The following is a 22,382-nucleotide window of genomic DNA, read 5'->3' as shown; positions in this document are numbered from 1 at the left end:
CAGTTTGACTTTATTTCTGTTGCACCTCTCCCAAGGTGGCATAGCACAGGGCCAAGAAAGAGCTTCCTGGCTCATGATTTCTCTCATGGGGGAAAGGGAGAGTGTGTGTGAGCACCCAGCTTTCCCAGCTGTGTGAGATGCTGCCCAAGGGACTCATTTCTTTCTCACCCCATGCAGAGTACTGAATGATGAGCTACATGACTAGGGGGTAAGACAAGGTGGGGAAAGGAGCAGATAGAACTCTTGGTGGACATTAAATGGATACAGATTTTAACTATGGCATGGATCCAATTAAGAAGCCCACCCATGAGCCACTGGGAATGCTGCACCTGCAGATCACCCCAATTGGCCCATGGACACCCCCAGCACCCTGCATGCTTCACTCACAATATCACCCCACCCCCACCCTGTGGCTAGTCAGAGAAGTACAATAAAAAAGAATGAAAAATAGTGAAGAAAGTCCATGTGATCTATGGTATACCATCAAAAAGACCAATTTGCGAATTATTGGACTTTCAGAGGAAAAACGAGGGAGAAGGGAGGTAGAAACCCTATTTCAAGAAATAATGGCTGCGAACTCCTCAAATCTAGGGAAAGATTTGAATGTCCAAGTTAATAAAGTTCATAGATCATCCAACAAAATCAACTCAAGGAGATCTTCTCCAAGACCCATTATAATGAAACTGACAAAATTCAAACACAGAAGCTTAAAAGCAGCAAAAGAAAAAAGCTCGTAACTTACAAGTGAACTCCCATAAGGCTATCAGTGGATTTCTTGTCATAAATCTTATAGGTCAGGAGCCTGTGGAATGATATATTCAAAGTGCTGAAAAAAAAATGTCAACCAAGAATACTTTACCTGGAAAAGCTATCCTTCAGAAGAGAAGGAGGGGTAAATCTTCCTCACACAAAAACTGAGGGAATTCATCACCACTAGACCTGCCTTACAAAAAATGCTGAAAGGAGTTCTTCAAGCTGAAATGAAAGGATGCTAATTAGTGACATGAAAGCTTATGGAGAAACACAACACATAGGTAAATGTAAGTATATAGGCAAATTCAGAATACTTTGATATTGTAATATGGTGGAGTGTCAACCACTTAACTTTAGTATAAAGATCAAAGAGCAGGGGCCGGCTTGGTGGTGTAGCAGTTAAGTTTGCTTTCTCCATTTCAGTGGCCCCAGGTTCGCCAGTTCAGATCCTGGGCACCGACCTACACACTGCTTATCAAGCCATGCTGTGGCAGGTGTCCCTCATATAATTTGGAAGAAGATGGGCACAAATATTAGCTCAGGGCCACTCTCCTTCAGCAAAAAGAGGAGGATTGGCAGCAGATGTTAGCTCACGACTAATCTTCCTTAAAACACACACACACACACACACACACACACACAAAGGGCAAGAGTATTAAAAATAACCATAGCTATAATAATTTGTTAATGAATACACAATATAAAAAAACCCACAAAATTATGGGGAGTGTAAAAGGGTAGTTTTTATACGTGATCATAGTTAAGTTGTTACCAATGTAAAATAGATTGTTAAATATATATAAGAATTTTTACATATGCCTCATGGTAACCACAAAGTGAAATCTAAAGTAGATTCACAAAAGATAAAGAGAAAGGAGCCAAAGCATTGCACTCCAGAAAATCATCAATTCACAAGGGAAAGTTGCAAGAGAAGAAGAAAGGAGCACAGAAACTACAAAACAGCCAGAAAATAATTGAAAAGATAGCAATAGCAAGTATCCATCAATAATTACTCTAGGGGCCTGTCCCATGGCCGAGTGGTTAAGTTCTCTTGCTCCGCTGCAGCAGCCCAGAGTTTCGCCGGTTCAGATGCTGGGCGCAGACATGGCACTGCTCGTCAGGCCGTGTTGAGGTGGTGTCCCACATGCCACAACTAGAAGGATCTGCAACTAAGATATACAACTATGTACAGGGGGGACAGGTGATTTGGGGAGATAAAGCAGAAAAAAATAAAAGATTGGCAACAGTTGTTAGCCCAGGTGCCAATCTTTAAAAAAATAAATAAATAAATACTCTAAATGTAAATTCTCCAATCAAAAGACGTAGAGTGGCTGGATAGATTAAAAAAACAAGACACGGGGCTGGTCCCGTAGCCGAGTGGTTAAGTTCGCACTCTCTGCTTTAGCAACCCAGGGTTTCACTGGTTCGGATCCTGGGCACGGACATGGCACCGTTCATCAAGCTATGCTGAGGCAGCATCTGACATAGCACAAACAGAAGGATCTACAGCTAGAATATACAACTATGTACTGGGGGGCTTTAGGGGAAAGAAGAAGAAGATAAAAAAGAAGAAGATTGGCAACAGTTGTTAGCTCAGGTGCCAATATTTAAAAAAAAAAGAAATGTCAAATATATTTAAAAAAGAAAAAGCAAGACACAACTATATGCTGCCTACAAGAGACTCACTTCAGCTTTAAGGATACACATAGGCTCACAGTAAAAGAATGGAAGAAGATATTCCATGCAAGTAGAAACCAAAAACAAGCAGGAGTAGCTATACTTATACCAGACAAAATAGACTTTATGCCAAAAATGGTAAAAAAGGCAAAGATAATCATTATATAATGATAAAGGGGTCAATTAATCAAGAAGATATAACAATTGTAAATATATATGCACCCAACATCATTATTATATTATATTATACATTGTATATTATATTATTATATCATATTATTATAATATAATATATTATATTACGCAAATACTAATAGGTCTGAAGCGGAGAAGTAAACAACAATACAATAATAGTGGGGGACTTCAATAACCCACTTCCAACAACAGACAGATCATCTAGACAAAAAATCAACAAAGAAACAAAGACTTGGACCATACTTTAGATCAAATGGACCTAACAGACATATATAGAACATTTCATCTAAAAGCAGAAGAATACACATGCTTCTCATGTGCATACAGAACATCCTCCAGGATAGATCATATTAAGCCACAATTTACCAAAACTGAATCACGGAGGAAGTGTGGTGCCTCCAGCTTTGTTTTTCTTTCTCAGGATTGCTTTGGTTAACCAGGGTCCTTTTTGTTTGATAGAGAATGAATTGAATTGAATCTATAGATGGCTTTGTGTAGTATGGACATTTTAATAATATTAATTCTATTAATCCATTAACATGGGATATCTTTCCATTTGTTTGTGTCTTCTTCAATTTCTTTCATCAATGTCTTGTAGTTTTCAGTATACAGATATTTCATATCTTTGGTTAAATTCATTTCTAAGTACGTTACTGTTTTTGATGCTATTATGAATGGAACTGTTTTCCTTATTTCTTTTTCATATGTTACTGTATAGAAATGTAACAGATTTTGTATATTGCCTTTGTATCCTGCAACTTAACTGAATTAGTTTAATAGCTCTGACTTTTTTTGGTGGAGTCTTTAGGATTTTCTATATATAAAATCATGTCATCTGCAAATAGTAACAGTTTTATCTCTTCCTTTCCAGTTTGGATGAATTGTATTTCTTTTCCTTGCCTAATTACTCTGGTAGGACTTCCAATACTCTGTTGAATAATAGTGGTGAGAGTGGGCATCTTTGTCTTTTTCCTGATCTTAGAGGAAAAGCTTTCTGCTTTTCATCATTGAGTTTCGTTAGCTGTGGACTTGTCATATATAGCCTTTATTATGTTGAGGTACATTCCTTGTATATCCAGTTTGTTGAGCATTTTATTATGAAAGGATATTGTACAGCGTGGTGATTATAGCTGCTAATGTATTGTGTACTTAGAAGTTGCTAGGAGAGTAGATCTTAAATACTATCACTACTAAAAGGAAACGGAAATTATGTGACATTATAGAGATGTTAACTAACACTATGGAAGTAATCATCTTGCAATATATATGTGTATCATCTCAACATATTGTATACCTTAAACCTACGCAATGTTATATGTTGATATCTCAATAAAGCTAGAAAAAAATCAAATGGGCAATTGCTCAACATCAAGTGTTAACAAGAGAAATTAGATAACGTAAATATTGTTTGTACCAGGATAAGATAGCTTGGCATATTTCTTTACTAATGGGGGATAGACTTGCCTATAGAATTTAAAATATTCAAGGTAGGTTGATATCTAACTCCGCATCTATCAAGACATGAAAGATGCCTGTGTTAACTAGTGTTAAAGATAATTTTTTTTTAAAAAAGATAAAATCATGACTCATACAGATATAAAAACGATCATATATTAAGTAATCTATTTTACTCATTCACTGAAACAACCTAGCCATCGTTAAAACTGGTTTGAAGGAAAAGTGAAAAGGCACCGATGTATTTGGAATAAAGGAATTGAATTGAAGTGGAGACAAAACTGGTTTTTCCGTAGTGGCGGTGTGGAGGGGTGGAGGCAGAAGGAAAACAACTGAAACTATACTGGACAAGGCAGAATTTGCAGAATTTTCATGTTTATCAACTTACAAAGAGTTGTAAAATAGCTCGAAGAAAATGAATGGATAGAATCTGATAACCCAGAAGTATGTGTTATATGTGGACGTGTGTGGTTTCCATTTAAACACATTTTTCTTTTGCTCTTGTAGACTTAAGTACTTAAAGCTTTGGCGAAAGCTTCCTCTTTCTCAGGAGGAGCATGTTGGGCACTCTTTGCTATGTGTTTTGCTCTAATCTATGCTTTCATGGCTGGCCAACTTTTCTTTCACTGACAAATTCTTAAAAGATATGAATATGCTTAATCAAGTCTTGCAGTCCTTGTGAGCCATTTTGTCTTTTCCTCATCGCTCTACAATTTTGGTCTAATAAATCTCCCTCAACGTCCTAACCTATTTGGTTCTTGGGTTTGAATGGCAAGAGCTCAGATGGTGAGGTCAAATAGCTAGTCTGAATCTATTTAATTCCCAAGTTTTGGATAGTGAGCAGTGAGGATTTAAAGAGAGGGGAATACCAATTCTAACTCAAAATTTTGATGTATTCAGATAGTACAAGTTTGGAAAGAGGTGGCTAGCATGTTTACTTTACAGTTTAGTATCAAAGAACAATCTTAATTTCCTTATTTTCAAGATCTTATGCCTTTCAAGTAGTATCAATAGGAGTTTTAGTTGATGGTTCATCGTTAATGTTGTGATTAAGGTTAGGTATGGTTTCTGAGGGTCATTGGTAGAAAAAGGTATAGAGCTTTGAGATAAAGGAGGTGGAATGAATTCAAAGGTGGAACAATATGGAACATACTTTCTGACATGGTCCTTATAAACTAGATGCTGAAAGAGTATGAACTGTAGCACTTTTGGTGACCTTGGTACAGAAAAGAAAAGACAGTATGAAAATAGTGAATTGAAGATACTAAACCTGAGTCTTCAAGGACACTGGTGAAGCCTAGGCATGAGCCCTACAGATCACAAGCTAAAAGCATTGAAGTAATAGTGAGAGGTCTGAATGAACCAGATCATGTAACCACAGGCCCTCTAGGACCAGTTCAAACTGATCCTGTCTGATCAACAGAAGGTTTTTCAGGGGCAAGCCAAAAAATTTGCAAAGTCATGGAGCCAGAGCATGCAAAGAAGAGAAAATCTTGCCTTGAAATGACACTGGAACCAAAGATTATTCCCCTCATGGAACCAAAGGACAGAGACATGACCAGAATTTGCAAGTCAGAGTCTCATCAGAAATGAGGGGTCCATTATCTACAAAGTTCTGGTGTAAAAGCCTCTTCCACACCATAAATGTTTAAAACCTTACAGTAAATGTTTAAAGCCCTCCAATCAAAACCTGTCCCACCAATGTTCTGCAAATCAACCAGTTCTCCCTAACCTCTTAAATTTCTCCCCAAATCCTGAATTGGAGAGACAGATTTGAGACTGTTGCCTCCTGTCTCATTGCAGCTTAACTCGAAATAAAGCTGTTTTCTTTTCTCAAAAGCTGATGCTGTAATTATTGGCTCTTTATGTGCCTCAGGCAAAAGAAGCCCATCTTTGGTGGGATAACAATAAGATCAGGATTAGAGGAGCCTTTGGGAAATGAAGGGAAGGGGACTGAGTTGATCTCATTAATTTAGCGGAATTTAAGACCATGAGTTAGATCATATAGTAGAAATCATCTTTTATTTATCCCTTTGAGGAATTGGGTCCTTGGACTCTGGAAGGCTCTTTTGAAAGAATGAGGCCTTTGATGTACAAGAGCTGGGGGAGGGAATCTGGGTCCTTCCACCTGTGTGACATTGGCGAGGCCTAGTTTGAGGAACCCAGGGCATGAGGGAGACTTGAGTTCTATTGGTTTTTGAGGAGCACAAAACTTTTGGCAAGTTGAGTTTAATTGCATTAAACTTAATGACTTTGTCTTGTTTCCAAAACACTTCCATTTTCAAAGGTTAAGGATTTGTTAATATCAAGGACATATATGCAGAGTATATTTTGAACATTATTACAATAAGCAGTATTACAATAATTTTGAGCATTATTACATAGCCATACAAGGTGACTACTTTGAAGTGGTTAAAAATCATATGTATAGATTTATAAAACTTAGTCACATTACTTTAATGCTTTATATCTTTTTGTGCTTTATCATCTGTTTATGCATAGCATATTGTATTTTATTTATGGTGGTCTGCAATAAAAATTAGATTAATACATCACTTTAAGATTTATTTGTCATAAAACCCTCTTTTGTCCAAAGGTATAAATAACAGCTTTCTTATTCTGATGTGTATCTTAATATTACCTTATTGTAACTAAAAGGAAACCCTTTCTCAAATCCCTCATCATTTTAAAACAAAGCTTTAAACATAAGCCACTGACCTGCTCTTGTAAAAATTGCCTTGGGGAATCAGGGTACCTGATTCATAGAATTGACTATAATAGCTTCTCCAATGCCATTGTATCTTGTCAGGCATATACTTCTTCAGGGACTTCTCAGAATGCACATGACAGATTCAATTGTTTAAATACGTGCTTAGTGAATTTCTCAGATGCCTTTGTTGGGGCGGAGATTGTGTGTACCCTGACATTAAATCCTGCATTGTATGTTACCATCTCCTACAAGAATTTATCATGAAGTTATTTGGGGTCTGAAAACACATAGTATTTGGGGTATGCATGGTCTTACGTGGCAGTGCGTTCCCACATTGGGGCATTGAAGAACAATGTTTTACATAGTCTCTTTGCAGATTCATCTTGTATTGTAAAACAATTTCTTTTGATCTTTCTCAATCGAATTAAATATATTAAATTTAGATTTCTTATTCTTTAACAAAAAGTCTTGAAGTATTGGTTCAGTAGCTCAATGATGCCATTAGGGACCCAAGTTGTTCTGTTCGTTTGATCTACTATTCTTATCTATTAGTACAGTGGTAGGCATTGCAACCTTATACCAATATTCCAAGCAGTGAGGAAGGGACAGGACAGGTGTAATGTTTTGTCCTTATGAGGTTTTGCTGTTTTATTCAGGAGTAGAAGCTCCCTGCCCCAAGCCACTTTCCCTTAAATGTCATTGGCCAGAATGGGTCAAATGCCTACCCTAGACCATTGGCTGGTTTAGACCAATCACAGAGCAGAGGAAGGGTCATTCTTTTGTATGAGTATAGGATCTCTCCTGCCTTTAGGATACAAAAGCCAGGGTTCTACTAGCGTGGAAGAGATATAGGAATGGTGATATTTGTTGGATAGGAAAAGGACAATGTGTGCTATACAGCCAGTGTAGGTGTGTGAGGAGGAGGTCAAGGGCAAAACAAGGCTGAAGGAAGATTTGCTGTTAGAAGAGGACAGGTAATGCACATTGTACAGGGATAATTTAGAGGCAGTGAGTGGAATTAGAGGGCTGTTACGGAAAGCTTAGGTTTATAAGGTAAAGTAGTAAGTATCTATGTTAGGCTGTGGTGGTTGGAATCAAGAAAAAGAAAGTAATCCAATCTTTTGAAAGACGACATGATAGCACCTCATGAGGAAATCAATAAAATGATTAAGAAAAGTTGACGAAAGAGGGAAAGATGTCTCCAAAGTTCTTATCAAGGGGACTTGAAGGCAAGTGCTGTCACTAACTACCTGTGGTAGTTGAGATGGGAGCTGATCTGGGGGAAAGGAATGAATCCAGACTTAAACCTCAATTCAACACAGCATCCTTTATTGAGGATTTATCATGTGAAAGCACTGTGTCAGACAGATTCTAAGGATACGAGAAGAAGAGAGAATACATATGTTCTTTCTGTTGAAGGAGAGATTAGTCAATCAATGCATGATGTTTAAGAAAATTGTGAGCCCCTAATTGTATACTAAGAAGGCCAGGCTATAGGTGGGGGCAATCTGTGACTATGTGGTCCCTTATATAGTGTGATTTTAGGGGATCTGCAAAGGACTTAGAGAAAAGCAGAGCAAAATAAATATATTATTAAGGATATATTCCTTGGTGATATGTATGCTTTTATGTCAGTTTTCAAATGAAAACACTTCATAGAAGGGAGATTACTGAAACCTGAAGTAATTAAGAACTTGGTGTAACTGGGAGTCAAGGAAGGAAATGGAAGAATTGGAAAAAGTGTAAACAGGAGGCAATGGGAAGTTTCCAGCCATGCTGAGGGCAGCTCCATATTCAGACCCCATTGTCTCCTCCGGAATCTCACTTATGTGCTTCAACTATCTAAATTCAGCAAATTCACCAAATAATTTGCAGCTTTCCAGTATGTCATATGGATGCAACTCAGGCATAGGGTGCCTGGACAATTGAATACAAAAAATCTTGTGAGAACAGGTATTTTTAAAGACAGAGAAACCCCCTACACCCACCCCTGACATTGTAATTGGCTTTAGCTAAATGAGACTGGAACCTCAGGAGAAAACTAGAGACATGCCTGGGATAAAATCAGAAATAGCAATTTTTTTTTGCTATTGGTTTGATAAATTTGGTAAACAGCCTCTCTGCATCATTGTGAGGAAAGTCTACACTAAAAGAAATCTGTTTTGATTTTAGGCATTTTTTAGAAGGTTATTTTAATTTAATTAATGAGAAATCATAGGTTAATTGCCTCCAGCTTTAATGTGAGGGTATTATGCATGCAGGCATATTTTATTTATATCTTGACTGTTTGATGTACACAATCAATTCAAAAAGGGATAATGAAGAGGTGTTCTGTCCTGTGTGGAATAATAATTAGGAACTCCAGTACAGAATATTTTTTATTAATTTTGCAGCTCAGTAAATATGTTTGACATAATGCTGAGAAATGCATTTGTCAAATTTTACCAATATTTTTACTCTGCCCTTTCCATTTGTTTTTTCTAGTTATTTTTCAGAATCTTTTTTGTACTGACCCTGTTTTTCTAAGCTAGTAGCCCCCAAAAGCCTAACAGTTTTATTTAGAGACTTAAGACCACCGCTAAGTTTGTTGCATTGTGAAATTCAGGAAGTCGTGTTGTGAATCTGGCTGCCATTTCAGCAAGGTTCACTGATGTTGTTAGAGAAGTGGGAATCTGATTTGTTTTTTCATGGATAAGTAAAGATCATATCAGTGTATAATGCAGAATAAATAACGCTAATGAAATCTCTATGGTCTTTTGATTATTGCATAATTTGCTGGGCAATTTTAAATGTGATTCTGGGCCCCTAGACAATGTTATTTTCTTTAATAAGGATTTGCGGTTGATATCTCAGGCCGATTCCTCCCTGGGAAAGACAACCATGGATTCCTCTTTGTCCAGTGTTTCCAGAATTGTTAACTAAGTTTTACTTTATAACTATTTTGCCATGCTTTGGGCATCAGCCAATTTAACCAAGCGTTTTCCTCAGCTTTGGGAGTGATTTGAACACTTGAATGTTCTCTTACCTCCTAGGGCACATTTTTTGAAAAATTTTTATTTACACCTTTTTCTGTGAGCAATAAGCATGTCTAAAAGTTTCTAGAATGTTTTTTCTGGAAAATCTGTGTAGCCAGGAGCAAATTTCAAGGCCTTGGGATATGTAGCCAAGATTGTGCCTGTCTTGGCTTCTCTTGCTCCTTCGGTACTTGTCTTTTCTGACAACCATTTTTCACTTTTCTACTTTTCACCCCCTACTCCATCACCTCACTAAAGTCTTTTCCTGGAGGTTATTTTTCTACATTCTCTTCTCCAAGCTTTCCAGAAGGGCATCTCAGCAGGTATAGTATATCTTGGTTAAGCCAATTGCTTCCAATTGCCATGTGATGCAGAACTTCCGTTGAGCCACCAATGCCCAGGAATGATTCTTTGGCCCCAAGTAAGTCATACATGTGAGATTTATAGAGAACCATATTGTTCTAGAAATCAAATGCAAATTGTATGGTTCTTTTTCCTAATGTCCAGTTCAAATAGAGCCGAGGTGAAAGTGACTGTAGTAATAACATTCAAATGTTGTCACCATCTGGTGCCGTTTGGTGGCCTCTGTTATATGAGCAGGTGGTCCTTGTGTGTCTTTGAGTGGCCAGCTGTCCACGTCACAAAAGCCACTGTCACATTTAGTGTTAATTGGCATCTTGGTTGTAATGATCTGTGACGCCAAAGCTTGAATAGACTGCAGTATATTATTTTGTCTTGTCCTAAAAGCTCTGGGTCAAGGCTGACAAATATTTTTCTCTCTGTCCTCTTTCCCTTATTTTCTATATGAAAGTCTACAAGAATCTAGCATAAGCACTATCTATCGTTCAATTTATAGAAAACTGAATACACATACTGTTAGGCTAGTTATTCTTAGCTGAGATAAGAGATGCACAAAGGAGTCTTTAGAGAAACTTCATGGAATTTAGAAAAGGTTAGTTGCCTGTTTTGATGGCCCTGGAGATGATTTATATACCCCCCCAACTTTAAATATTAGGATTGAAAAAATAAAGATAACCTTTTCTTTATGGGTTCAATTTTTTGGGGGGGCTAAGTCTGATCTATAGGTAGTGGCTACCAGGAGAACCCAGTTGGAAGTCTCATACTCTATGACGAACCATATAAAATTGCTGATATTTTGACCTACACAACTGGCAGTTTCATATGGTTTCACTTAATACTTCTGCTTTTCCATTTTCAGGTTTTCCAGGAAATATCTATTTTATTAAGTGAAATATTCCTATATCATAAATTCTTAGCCACAGGACTGGTGTTTAAAATAAGCTTACCCAGACTGACTTGAGTGATGACTTCTCCATTGCATTAAGGCTGGTCGTAGGATACTATCGATGCATCTTCTAAAATGGTCATGCCTTCTGAGTTCAAGTTACTTGCAAAGAATAAAGAGTTTCACTTGCATGGATTTTAGTTAGAATGATAGGCACTATTCAAGGTCACTCACATACACAAAAATGTTGACATTTAGAGTCAACTTTCAAAAGCAAGCATTGATCTTTTTATCTTATTCCCATCACACAGAGAGAAAGAAAGCATACCCAATAAGTTAAGTAACATTGCAGATGTAGTGGCAAATTTTGTGTTTCATAGTCAATAAACTGGCTTGAAGTGTTTGCATCAAAATAACCCACAAGTAACCACATCTTTGTTCACTAAGCCTTCCACAGGTAATCCTGTCTTTGTTCCTCTTTTCTTTCTTCAGATGTCTCTAGGTGCCACACGATGTAGCCTTTGATTATTAACTGTTTTGAATATTTGTTTGCTTCATATTCACATTTCTTATGTCTCTATCTATATTATCAGATACTTGGAATGAGGTATTAGTATCTTAATTATTTAGATTCTTCCAAGAGTCTTGAACTGTGCCATGTAAATAGGAGGAAGCTATAAATACTAAATATTTAGTAAATATTCACTGAGAAAATTAAAATATAGGACAGTGAGCTCTGCAAACAAATTAAATTCCCTAAGTCAGATTTTAAAAGTGGAAATGAATAAATTAAGCAATTTGCACATTAAATATCTTCAAGATATTGATCTCTGTATGGAAAGGTTAGAATTTGGCATAAAGTGAACTATTATTAAAAAAAGAGGAAAAGTTACACTGTCCATCTTTTATGCACTCCATTAATTCTAAGAATTTCATAGTTCTGAGTCAGAACTAACTGCATTAACAAATTATGTATGCTGAATTAGTCACATTACTCAAGTCCTGTTCTTTTTCCTCTGCAGAATATTTATCACACAGATATTTAAATGGAATCAGGGCTGTACATAACCATGACACGATACTTTGTCAAAAATAGAAAAAAGTTAATCAGATTGGTGAGTAATCGTATACCTCCTTCCCTATCCCATCTTACAGGCTTACAAGAAGTAGACTCTAGAAGAATAGGTCATTATTAAGGAAACAGAATCAGAGTACCTTAGTAAAATAGAGTAAAATCTCAGTCATTAGTCCATGTATGATATTTTAACTTCTTTGAAAATTAAGCACTCTTTATGAAAAAAAGAGGTTCTATTTAGTGTCTGTCAAATAATCCTGGAAAGAAAAATAAAGTACAATATTTCAGTATGAAACATAATGAATCATAACTGGCATGAGTTTAATAACTAAATTAAAATCAAGTTCTACATTGCCTTCTTTGAATCACCAGTTTAGGGAAGTTCTCGAAAAGGCAGATTGCTACTCTGGAGATATGCAAAAGAAGAGCACAGAATATGATATTTTAACTTTTTCTCTTAGTCCCTTTCCTCAAGATGCACTTGTGAGACTGAAGAGTGTCTCATTGTAATTGCTGGAGGGATATGCGGGCCAAGAACTTTCCGTCTAGTCAAAAGACCCATTGAAGTGTCAGAGATACAACCCAGGACAGCAAAGAAGGCAAGTTTAGGAAGAGAATTGCTTTAGCAAGCCCAGACTGTAGTACAGATTGCAGCAGTAAATGGAAGGGTCTGGGAAGGAAGAAATGGTGGAAAAATATGATAATGCTATGAAGGAAAAATGAAACTAGGAAAAATCTTGAAGCTTTAAAATTATGAAAACATTACGTAATGGAAGAAAAATAAGAAACCAATTATGACCTCAAGGAAAAATAAAAAGTTGTACAAGAAATAAAATGCAATCATCTTATATTATTTGGCTATACTTTGAACAATAGTTTTATGGTCGTCAGTAAACATTGCCTTAAATTTTCAATGTTTAGAGTAAGGTTTTCAGGATAAAATAAGGGCTACATATTTATGATTGAAAACAGAACATAAATGTTATCACCTTGGCAATGTAAAATATAGATGACCTTATTTGGAAGATCAAAGGTGGAGAGAGAGCTAAAGGGGAGGGCGGGATCAGGAACGTCCTCATAGTACCGATTGAGGAGTCAAGAGATACTGTGTCAGTTGATAGAATAAGAAATAAAGAACAAAACATATTATTTACAGTTATGAACATAAAAAATGGAAAACCTAAAAAAATGTGATGTAACTATTTTGAGTGGATGGTGGGAGGAGGTAGGGAGGGATATAAGTGAGCTAAATTCTCATCTATCGTAGCAGGGAGTGGATAGTTAATGCGTAAATTTCCTAAATTTATAGATAGGTGTATGAACATACTTTTTGTCAGAATGGGCATAATCTTGGGAACAAAACGTTAAAAGTGAGTTCCCTTGTGGATCCATCCTAGATGGATAGGTGGTAGATACGGTATCATTTATTTTTATTATAAGTTCTTCTATATGAGGTGATTTTAAAATCATGTTTATGTATAACTCCAATAAGTATATTTCAAAAAGCTATTGGAAAAATGAAAAACTCTCATTCACTGATGCAACCATTGAACATTTGTTTGCTTCTGTGTGTAGATTTAAGCTATTCCAAACTGGTCAGGGTCAGTTCAGCCCTATGTCTTTCCTGGAAAAACTTTCTGTAGATTTAGATCTGCATAAATCCCCTTTCCTTTCTGTTCAGTGGAAACTCTTCAGTTTCAGGAGGGAACTTAAAAATATTATTTGATAATAAATAATGTATTTATATGACTCAGATTCAAAAGACACAGAAGGAAATGTAATGAAGTCTGCATACTATTCATATTCCCATATTCTACTCAATGTCAAACTTCTCAGTTACTCTTCCAGAGCCTTCCAGAGTTCTTTTATGAACATAGAAGCTAAGACACACACAAGTGTGCATACACATATAAATTTCTGAAAACCTGTTGGATTACAAATTTTTGGATAGTTGGAGCTTAAAATCTGTTATTTTTAAAAAGAAAAAATAATTCATTCCCAGGCAATCAGAAACTCCAATGTATTTCTCCAATTGTTATATATTAATTCACCAAGGATGTCTGCATAATAAAACAGGAACCTAAATATTTAACATGTGAAGAACTCATTAATGAATATATTTATATGCAGTATGCAATGATAATAAAGTTTGCTACTCAAAATACGATCCGTGGACAGGCAGGATTGACATCACCTGAGAGCTTGTTGGAAACGCCGAATCTCAGACCCAAACCCAAATCTAGTCAATCAGAATCTACATTTTGCTCAGATCCCCTCTCTCAGTTTGCTTTATCACTTCAAACTTTTCTTCTTTTCTATGGGCATTTCTCTGTCTTTTAGGCTCACCTATTTTCTCATTTTCCATTTTTAGGAGACATTTTTGCTTAAGATATGAGGAAGATGATGACGATAATGCAGAACTGGATTAGACAACATCAGCAGAGACTCAATCCTCTCTCTGGAGAACACCTGAGAAATGGTTGAAGCTTGCTCTGATCTTGCCTGGAATCATGCATAACATTTGTTGTGCTTGCATGTGGATTCATTATAGAGGTTTTTCAATTTAGGTAGGGAATATTGAATAAAAATGTTTGACAGTCATTGTAGTGACTCTTCTGAGACTGAAAGATCAGATAGCAATGATAATCAGTGCTCCTTAACGTCTGCCTTTTTTTCTTTAGATCAAAGTACAATAATATACGGATTGGGTTGTACTTTCATTGGTCTCCTTTGGACATCATTACTTTTCAGTACATAAAGAAAGTTCCTCAATCTTCTTTTATGGCAGCCAGATACTCCACTGAATAGTTAAACCATAATTTAATAAAACAGACCTCTTTTGATGGACATTTGGGTTATTTTCATTATTTTACTATTACAAACAATGTTGCATAAATGACTTTGTACACATATCTTTTCATAAGCGTGAAAGTATGTCTATAGAAGAGAAGAGAGTGGCTGGGTCAAATAACATGACCACTTGTAATTTTGACACCTATTACCAACTTGTCCTCCACAGATATTTAATTTATGATCCACATGAGAGAACAAGGTGGTTTCTCACACCTTGTTCAATAACAGTGTGTTATCAAACTGGGAATTTTACCATTCTGAATTATGAGAAGATATTTCAGTGTAGTTTTAATTTACTTTTTTGTTATTATGAAAAATAAGATAATATGTTCATATGTTTATGAGCCATTTTCTGTTCTTGTCCTGTGAACTATCTATTCTAATCTTTTATTCATTTTTTTATTGGTCATTGACCTTTTTCTTATTCATTTGTTGGAATCCTTTACATTAAGAAGGCCAAATTTTAAATGTTATATAAGTTAAACTTTTTTCTCCAAGTTTACTTTTAGACTTTTCTTAGGGTCTATCTATTATCTACCTATCTATCTATCTGCCTGCCTACCTATCATCTATCTCAGTTTTTATGACAACATTTAAAATATTGTATATTGCTGAATTAATCAGTTTCTTCTTTCATGGGTTCTATCTGTTCCCATTCTGATGTGGTAAAAGAATTCTCACGTGGTTTCTTTCTTATTCATTTGCATTTTTACTTAGTTATGTCTTAGTTTGTGATCCATTAGACTTCATCCTGTTTCGGTGTATGAGGTGTGGATCCAAATTACTTTTTTTCCCTCAGAACTTCTCAGTTATCACAATTCAATTTACTGAATGATCCATCTTTACATGAAGAACTTTTCAATAACACAGATTCCCAGAAGCCACACTCAGGTATTACCATTATTTAGTAAATTTTGGAGGGACACCAAAAAAAGTCTCAGGCCACGTGACACACAGCCATATTTTGTGAATCATAGCAAGTCTCAGTCTGGAGGTGAAGGAGAGAAGATTTTGGTTTTCTTATTGAGCGTTATCCAAATGGTTAGCTGGAAGCCCGCCTTTAATTTGGAAGAAGCAGCCATTCTCCAGAAGTGGCTTAGTAATATATTGCCTAAAATGGTTTTTATCGATAAGACACAATACCAGCAAATTTACACACTGCCTAGTCCCCCCTGCAACAGTTCTCTTGGCTTCATAAGGGGAATATGGGTAGCTTTATCTTTTCATCTAAAATATTTAAGCATATTATTTTGCAAATTGAATAATTTCTTTGTCCTTTGAAAATGAAAGTACCCTACTTTCAGGGAGGAACCAAGTTTACTAGACTTTTTCCTAGTAAATTGGAAAAAGTTTAGACCTAAGAAATCATGTCCGAGTTCAACTCTGAATAAAATTAAATGAGTAGATCCTGTGGCATTTGAATTACCTTGTACTGTCCCTTAGTCCCGCTTACTGGCGACAAGAGGAAGTGCAGTGTTGTCTGAGTTAGGATCAGTTGCTGGGTAAGAGGAGTAGGGGATTTGACAATGTTCAGAAGACTCGCTAACACACAGGTAGCTTTCCCACTGACCTGCCACAGAGCGCCAACATTCATCCTTGGATACTTATTCCTTACACTGGGTAGCACAATAAATTTATACTGATGAAAAGTAAGGGTTTTGCACATGCTTTCTAGCAGGAGTTCTAGCTGAGTATTATCACCATCAGTCAGCATCAGGTTAATTCTCAACCCTAGCTGCACATCAAAATGCTTGGGGAGCATTCACAAATATTGATATTTGGACCCCATCCATGGGCTCAAACTCATCAAACTCAGAATCTCCGATTTCAAGTTCAAGGCTTCTCCTCTTCCTTTGTATCATAAGATCCTTTTAGACTAGCAGAGTGGGACAATGGAAAGTGGGGGTGCGAGAAGGGTGAGGAAAAAGATCTGGTCATAGGGCATGAAAGTAGTTCTAGAGACTCAGGGCTTCCAAGAGACAGCAGAAGCTGCTAAATGGGGCAGGGAAAGGAGGCTGAGGATAAACTTTATATTTAGATACTTCTTTTTCTCTATCTGGAAGGGCAAATAGAACACTGTTACATTGTACTGTACGTGGTGGAGATAATTGCTCCTTCACCAGGGGACAAAGTACGGAACATATATCAGAGTTTTCAGAGGACAGTGCCGATGTTCTTCATGCTTTTTTCTTTTAAATGGTGTGCTTTCTCAAGGCCTTGACCTTTCTCCACATGTAGCACCATAAATACAGAGAAGCTTTTTCATGCCACAGTTCCAAGGACTTATTTAGGTTTTCTGCAGGACCTGATGCCTCTCGTTTTCTTGAAAAATAATAAAATCTTGCTAATTTATAACTTACAGGCTAGAATATTTGCTAAGATTTTGGATGCTATCAACAACAGCTTATCTTAGCTTTCCAGTTTACATTTATAAGGAAGTCTCTGAAGCGTTTTGCAAACAGTACTTGGGCTAAGAGACAGTTTAAATTATGTCATTCATGGCAGGTCGTTGTCTTGTCCTGAGGATAAACCCAGTGTTGTGTGCTGAGTAAACATTATATCACACAATTGTAAGAATTGAACCACGCTAAAGTGTTTTCTGATTTTAAAAGATGGCTACTCAATGGACCTGCATCTCATCAGACCCACTTTGAGAAGCATAAAGAGAGTTGAGGTTGAAGTAGAACTTCTGGAATAAGCCCTTGGCTCTGCTGAGTGCAGAGTTGGCAAAGCTGTAGTAAGATCTCAGTCAGGCTCCTTAGACTGTGCTCCAGTCATGGAGCAACTGACTTCTACCTGGAATATGGCTGGAGGGGTCTCTCTCCCAATTATTCCTTCACTCTGTTATAGCTGGGCCACTCCCAGTTCTTTCCTTTCTATTTCTGTTCCTCAGGTGTCCGGGTCGGTACCGTGAGGCTTTGGCAGTGCCTGTTTTCCGCAGCCAGCATGTGTGGGGAGCTTTTTCTTGATGTTCTATTACCAGTTCCATAGCTTTAGTCCACCACGAAAATTAAGGGACCCTATCAGCCTTCTGAAATGCTGGAAATGGCTGGGTCACAGTATCAGGGACGGATTGAACCTGCATGGATCTGGCATTCTTTACTTTGCTCCAAGGCTAATGCCATTGATGAAGCTGGCAAAATGCAGCCACTTACAGTCATGTGTTAAATAACAGAGTAATAAACAAGAGAGGAAATCCGTTTAGAAACAAAAACATGTGAGACAATTTTTATGAGATTCCTCCTTAATAATCTCCTCTCCTATTCATATGATCCCTTCTTGCAGTTAGTATATAAATTTCCCCCATTAGATTATGAAATATGAGAGCAAAGATTTCTGTTTTTCATTTTTGTATCGTCAGCCCCTAAAATGGCAGCCTGACAGACATGAATAAGAGAAAGACTGGTCTGGCATTTTTAACGTTTGAATTCTGAAGGCTGAATGTTGGACCTGCCATTAGTTGGAAGCTCCTTGATGCTCCCTTCAGGATGACTGAGAAAGTTGACAAAGTGTCCATCCTGGAGAAGCCACTCAGTCAGTTCTGACTGTTCCCATCAGCACCGTTTCCTGGGTGAGTCCCTTGTGCAGGCATTGTCCCAGGCACTTTCTAGACATTATTGTATTTCACCGCATCAGCGGCCTTAGAAGAGTGGGTCTTCTTCTCCCCGTTTCACAGAGGGCAAAACTGAGACCTAAGGAATAATAATCTAAAGGTCACACAATTGTTAAGGGACAGATCCAGAATTCAAATGTGTGGACCTAGGTGTTGAAAGGAGAAGTCCTGTTGGTATTACTCCTGCATTCTCAAATTTCTAAGAGCAACCAAAAGCTTTTTTTCCCTTGAAGGCCAGGGAAAGGGGAGGGAAGGATGGGAGGAGACTGGACGAGCTGGGCAGGGGGCGCACGGGACCTCCGCTCAATTGCCCTCCCATGTTTACCAGTTGCTCCTCTCATTGTCTCTTCCTAGCTGGTAGTCTGTGGCTTTCAAGATAACACTTAACGAGAACATTTGAGAAATGACTTGTGGGTGATGATCTATAGAATGTGATGTAATTATTGCTCACTGCAGGGCTGCCCTGAGGAGTGACAAGGGCCCGTATTGAAACGGTTTGTGAAGAGGACTTGAATGCTGTGCCAGCTGCATATCCCTGGCTTCCTCCCAAGGGCTCCTGATGGGAGATTCTCCATGATTCTAAGACCACCTGGAGTTATTAATCCCTTGAGGACCCTGCAAGACCCATTATTATTCTTGCCCTTGCTCCCCAGGTGCCTAGGCTCAGATCCTCATTCATTGTGAGGCTGGAAACCAGGCACGTGCAAGTCTTGTCTTAGGTAGCAGTAAAATGCTAGGACTACTGGTCCCTATGTGTAAATGACATGGGACAGCTCTTTTTTAACTTCAGTAAATCTAGTGTCTGTGTAATCAAGAACCAGAAATCTGAACTCTGCCTTTTGGCTAACTCAGACTCTGTATCACTATGGGAATTAGAACCTGTTTTTTTATGCTTTGTTTTATTATAGTAATTGCTGTCAATGGTTTTAAAATTTTTAATTAGTTTTCTTTCTGGTTTTGAGGCAATGTTAAAAGTTCATTCCTGGGGACACAGGAGTTAGGTTTAAAAGAAGAAATGAAAGCTTTGAGTCACTGGCATTCTTTTCCGTGTATCTTTCCCAACACTGGAGTTTTAGAAATATTTTTGAACGTGTTTTTGTAATAAAGGTCTATTTCTAAAAAAAAAAAAATGCACTGATGGGAAAGAATGAATTCACGTAGCAAGAATTTTAAAATAAATATATAAACCTTTCCACTTAGGGCATACAAATAAAATAATTAGCTGAGAATAGGATCATTTTCAGTAAATTACACTAACAATTTCTAACTTACTATCTCCATGTAAACTTTAAATTTTTTTGTTAAATGAATTTATTATAGAACAAATTACTGCACTTAAACATCAAAAGGTATTTATTTATTTATTTGTTTATTTTTACCAGTTCTCCTTCTCCATGGAAAATATGCTTTTGAATGGGAGGAATAAAATCAGAGGTCATGATACTAATTTTGACTGAGTCTGTGGAGTAAGAAGGCTCCATTGTCAAAGTTGGCATACTTCCTCTTATGGGGTAGAGGGCAAGAGGAAAGAAAGGGGAAGAAAACCACCTTCGCATTTCCACTGTGTCCCAAGGCCATGCACTTTTCAGGTCATGGCACCTCCACGTTCCTCAGAGCCATCCTTTGGGGCAGGTTTCTTCCCTCCTCTCTGGGAGAAGCTGGGATACAGACCCATGCCTGTTTGATGCCAAAGACCCCGTTCTTCCTACTATGCCTCTGTGTCTCCATGGATGCTTCTCTAAAAAATTTGAAGTAGAAAGGGCAGTAATAAGAATTCTAAATGAAAGTAACTATTAAATTCAAAATAGTATAAATAAACCTGAATTTTAAGAAAGGGTTTGATAATACTTTGCATAGCTACATTTTAAGTGAAAGTTAAGTAAAACAGTTTGAACAAATATAATAATTGTGATCTAACGTAAAATGTTGGCAAGCCCGTAAAGATCAGGGGTTAAGTCGCAGCAAAGAAGAAAAGTTAGAAAATACTTGATTAGATTTTATTTGAAATCTAAGATCAGTAGCCTTTTGGTTTAAATGCAGGGGCTTTCAGTTATCTTTTGGGTCTCGTCTCAAATCTGATGAAAGCTATGGAAATTGTCTCCAAAAAGTGTCATTGAGATCTATCATTTTTGCATAATTTTTTTGGGGGGGTCACAGATTCCCTAAAATTTGTCGATGATCCCCTTCTTTCACGTTTTCCTGGGGCCCATGGGTCAACTTGGAAAACTTCTGTGTTATTACAGATGCCATTCTCTAAATATTGGCTGAACTTTGTTCCTTGGAATTTCTCGAGGCCTGCAAATATAAACAAATCTTTCATTAATAGCATAACTACAGCAGGGTTTGTGTTTAGGGAAATGTACAATTTAGAAGTAGAAAGATATGGAAATACAGGTTGGATCAGGGCTGTAGTCAGAGCTCACACTTACTTGCTTGAGGATGCTTGAGGATGGTTTCCAAGTCTTATTGCTCATCAAAACCTCATCCTGCAGGAAAGTTCTGAGAAGGTTAGTAAGCCGTCCATGGCTTTATAGCCCAAAAGGAGGGAAGCTAGCATTTGAACCCCAGAAGTCTGGTCCCAGAGCCTATGTTCTTCATTATGACATGACAGATGTCTCTAGGCTGGTTCAAAGCACATGTTTTGAAAGCCAGCACTGCTTCTGTGGCCCAGGCCCAGTTCCCAACATGGAACCACACCACTCCTCTGTTAATAGCCATGTGGTGATGGCTTACATCAAAGAACTGGAAGGACTTACAACTATACACAACTAGGTACTGGGGCTTTGGGAGGGAAAAAGGAAGAAAAAAAAGAGGAAGATTGGCAACAGATTTCAGCCTAGGGCGAATCTTCCCCTGCAAACAAAAGCAAACAGACAAAAAAACACATGTTTTGATACACAATTAATGCATTTGCTAATTCATCTGCTATGGATAATTGGAATTTGTCCTTAGCTGTGGTACCAAGAAAATGTTATAAGTGAAGAAAATTGAAAACTGTTTTCTGAAATTTCAGAATGTCTAGATGTTTGGCTGCACATCTGACTGACCAGGTTTATTAGATGTCTGTGGGGTTTTGGGCTTTGAGTGATGTACAGGGTACAGAATTCCCAGGTCAATCAACTTGCCGACCAGGTGGTATTCTCTTTAGCAGCCTCCCTATGCTCCTCTGTCCTTGCATAATAAATGCTGGAATGCTATTACTAAATTTTGAAATGATAGATAATTTTAATAGGACATTATTAAGTTTTTAAAGTTAAGTTCAGAATCATGTTTCTTAGTAAAAAATAATTAGCAAAAAATATTTCTAGACCGTTGGCTAGAATCTGAAAGCAAAGTCTTCACTTTAGCACTGGGAGGTACATGAAACAGTTTTCCGGCCACACGGCCCTGTGAGCTCATCACCAAGAATCGATCTGCAAAGTCTTTAGAAGGGCAGGCTATCTGTAAACTCCTTTTGACTTAGCTGGCAATACATCAAAAGTCCTTTTCCCATCACTAAATAATCTCGAGGAAAGAAAAAAGTGTGGTGAAGCTGGATCTATCTAGTCGAAATAAAAATCCTTCCTTAGTTCTGCATAAGTAAAATATACCACTTATAGGAAAAAAAAGAATTTATGAATAGAAATAGAATCAGGTCACAGTGCATCTTCTGATTCCCCACTGGAAGTTATTACTCAAGTGCTGTGTTTTTACCTCTTTTATGGTACCTGTCATTCTTCCTTGTACTTTATATAGCAGTCCATCAACCTCTGCTATATTCTTAGCTTTTTTAGGGTGCTTATCATGTCTTT

General features: G+C 37.3%; 1 long non-coding RNA gene across 1 annotated transcript; it reads right to left on the bottom strand.

The window, feature by feature from the left end:
• Positions 1-20,576: 20,576 nt before the first annotated feature.
• Positions 20,577-21,147, bottom strand: LOC138915632 (uncharacterized). Its single transcript, XR_011421727.1, has 2 exons — positions 21,021-21,147; positions 20,577-20,886 (listed from the first exon to the last, which is right to left on the bottom strand). It is a non-coding gene; the product is annotated as an uncharacterized lncRNA (long non-coding RNA).
• Between the last annotated feature and the right edge of the window lie 1,235 nt (positions 21,148-22,382).

This window comes from Equus caballus, chromosome 9, assembly GCF_041296265.1.
Source record: "Equus caballus isolate H_3958 breed thoroughbred chromosome 9, TB-T2T, whole genome shotgun sequence".
In the NCBI taxonomy this organism is placed as follows: domain Eukaryota; kingdom Metazoa; phylum Chordata; class Mammalia; order Perissodactyla; family Equidae; genus Equus; species Equus caballus.
The sequence above is the reverse complement of the archived record's forward strand: the minus strand, read 5'-3'. Positions and strand labels throughout refer to the sequence as shown.